Below are 3,694 nucleotides of genomic sequence, written 5' to 3'. Positions count from 1 at the left end.
GTTTCTAAAAAAAAAAGGGGCGGGGGGTGTTGGCAGGACCCAGAACCGTCCATGTGGGCTGACGGGTCAAAAAATATCTCTGGCTGACTGCAGCTGAATGAGCGCGCAGCTTTGCTGCATTGTCGGGCCTCGCCTGCTTCCCGCTCTTCCTCTCTCGCCACGGCGTGCTGCCTCCTTTCCGTCCGTCACCATTCCCGTCAGTCTGCAGTGACTTTCAGACGGTGAAGGACATCTTTGGAAAAAAAGAAAACACATCACATTCGGGTTAAGCTCCTATCTGATGAATGCGCTCTCTCTGTTTGTACTCAAAGTGCAAAGTGAATTATTGTAAAATTATTGTTCAGGTAGAAATCTGGTAATCCACTGCCCCTGATCGATAATCTGGCTGAGTAGCCGAACGGATTATGGATTATCCAGGAGGGAAACTCAACTACAAACGTTTGAGAGACTCACCGCTGGGTGATTGAATTTTAAATAGTAGTTTGAGGTGTCCTTGGCAGCTGGAACACAGTTTATGAATGCATAATCACAGGGTTGTTTTGCTGTTTAGTTATTCCTCTGAGGAGTGGTAGAAGGACATGAAGTCCCTCAGGAACGCCAGCACCCGCCAGACAAACACCGAGACTTAATGAGATTGATTCCAACTTTTTTTTTTTGTTTAATGGAATACGAGCTAAAACCCTGAGCTTCATCTCACACATCAATAACCTTTTTCCAATGATGCATCATTTTGATTTTCCACTTTACATTTCTGAAGGAGTGGTGTTTTGGTGATCCTGCTGTGGTTGAAGCGCAAACTGGAAATGAGCTTTCCGATTTGTTTGAACCTCTTCTTCAACATGTCTGTGTAACCGCTAAAGCCTTAGAGTTTGTTCACGCCGGCGCTCAAGCGACTTCTTTGTAATGAAAAGCCCACGTGAAAGCCAGATTCACCAGATTTTCACCGCTTCCACATTTCGGACCACAAGGGGCCAAATCTGGGCCAATGGCTTTGAAAACTCTAATGCAACGACTAGAAACTGAAGGCTGAAAAACTGGTGTTGAAACTTAAAAAAAATTGATTTCTTTTTCCAGATTCAAATTGACTTTTTTTGAGTTTCAAAACTCAAATTTTTACTTTCAGTTTTGCTTTTTGTTTCCAATCAGAAATCTTCGGTTTCAACCTCTGGCTTCTTTTATGGTACGTTGGGGCGGGGCTTAGATGAAGGACCAATCAGACGGATGAGAATGGTAGCCTCAGGCTCGGTGCCTTCACTGACGGTGGAAACTTGGATAATTACTACCGGAACATTAAAACACTAACTATTCCAGGGGTCGTTGTGAACAAAGTGGCCACAATAGACACACATTTATCCTCTACATGTAATTCAAACTGTACTTTTCCAATAGAAACTGCTCAAATCTTATAAGCCGCTTCAAACATCAAACTGGTAAAGGTAACATTTGTGCGAACAGCACTCTGCTCTTCCCAAAAAAGAGAAACAATTATTTAAAAAATCGATGATACATTTAGCTCTCGGTGTCTCACTATTTGCAGTTTTTTACACATCAAATCACAGATTCTGTTTCGCGTTTTTCATGGGTCAGACATGGATGCAGCCTTCTATGGGGCGCCGAATGTAAAAATTAACCTCATGAAATTTATGTCTCAGTTTCACCACATTTAGACATTTCCTTCCATATGTGCTGCATTTATATCACATTTTGTCTATATTTATCACCAAAAAAAGAGTTATCTGTGACGTGAGGACATGTACTTTTAGAGGCTATATCTAAATCTAAATATGAATGATAAATGATAAATATTGTAAATATTAATGTAAAATGTAAATGGAGAATGTAAAGCTATTAACGTTTAGTATTTAGATTTAGATTTAGATTTACCATTTAGATTTAACATTTAGATATACATTTAAATGTAGCATTTAAATTTAGATTTTCATTCGCATTGAATATTTACTTTTATATTTAACAATCACATTTAACATTTGCATTTATATTTAGTCTTACATTTAACATTTATATTTAGATATAAAATTTACATTTTACATTTACATTTAAATTAAACATTTAGATTTAATATTTAGATATATATTCAATAATTTATTTTTAACATTTACATTTCTATTTCTATTTCTATTTAACATTTACATTTATTATTTACATATAGCTTTACATTCTCCATTTACATTTTACATTTATATTCACATTTATATTTATCATTTATCATTCATATTTAGATTTAGATATAGCCTCTAAAAGTACATGTCCTCACGTCACAGATAACTCTTTTTTTGGTGATAAATATAGACAAAATGTGATATAAATGCAGCACATAGGGAAGGAAATGTCTAAATGTGGTGAAACTGAGACATAAATTTCATGAGGTTAATTTTTACATTCGGCGCCCCATAGCCTTCATGTTAAAGTATCAACAGCTGGGAGAGCGGTGAGCTTAACTTTGGTGGTTTAATCTTCCAATCAAGCCCCTTTTTGTTCCCAACAGGGAATGTTTTAGACATTTTTTCACAGAACTCACCTGTGGATTTGAACCTACGAGTCAGAGGGCAGACACTCCTCCACTAGGCCACTGAGTTGGTTTGAGGCACAGACGTGCGGATGCGGACTTGTCTCCATCCTGTGAGGAGTTCAGGGCTGCAGGCTTAAATCCCGAAGCAGACTGTTTTCTTTTTACTCGGTTTTATATGCAGTAAACAAACATCTGTGGATTACCAGCCGAGCAGCATCTGAATGATGTTAGCGTCTACATTTATAGGATCATTTTCCACATCTGCTGAACACTTGTTTTAGCTCCCGCCACCCCATGATTACAGGGGGGTACTGCAGCGATGGGATGCATAATTAACCGATGTTTGGAATGAGCGACCGCATGCTGCTTTCCCTCAGAGCATCATGCGGGAACATTTATTTTTTAATCAGCTCCACTTCTGTAACTGCACGGCCTGTATTTTCAATTCACCCTTTAATCCCCCAAATGTGTTGCTGCTTGAGTGGTCGGTGGACAAATCCCACGTTGGTCCTGGGATTCGTTTGGAGACGGTTGCTTCAGATTCAAAGATCGTGAAGTTCTTCTGAGAAGCGGTTTGGTTGGCGTTCTTGTGCACCTGCTGTAACAACAGTTGAAGATGATTTCCAGACGGACTTTAAGTACAAATCTCCTGACATTTGTCTTGATAAATAATTCCATGTGTTTGCAGTAGCTGAACTAAACTGTGAGCTGAACTGTGGAAGAATCTGGACCATAGATGGATTTATCCATAGAACTCTACAATGCTGTTTAGAGACCCTTTTTTCCACGTGCCACCCAAAATCCTTTAGTGAAACCTTTGATTCTCAGACACTAATGTTCTGAACTTTGCACTGGAACTTCAACACGTCTTTATTGCTTCGGTTTTATGTTCAACCATTTCCATCCATTATTTGTTTTTACTCTTGTAACCCTTGTGCTATCCTAGGCACTTTAACATTGGGAGTGGGGTCATCTAGACCCACTAGACAGAGCTCTGAACCTCTTTTCTTCAATGATTTGTGATCTTTGAAATCTTTCCACCTTTATCCACCTTTGTCATGGTAGGAATAACACGTCAATGGAAGGGGGGGTCATCTAAGATAGCACAAGGGTTAAAGGACATTTCTGTTCATCCTTTGCTCCTAAAAGGTCTTTTGTGACAAA

Source organism: Oryzias latipes, chromosome 6 (genome assembly GCF_002234675.1).
Source record: "Oryzias latipes chromosome 6, ASM223467v1".
In the NCBI taxonomy this organism is placed as follows: Eukaryota; Metazoa; Chordata; class Actinopteri; order Beloniformes; family Adrianichthyidae; genus Oryzias; species Oryzias latipes.
This window is presented reverse-complemented; position numbering follows the sequence as displayed.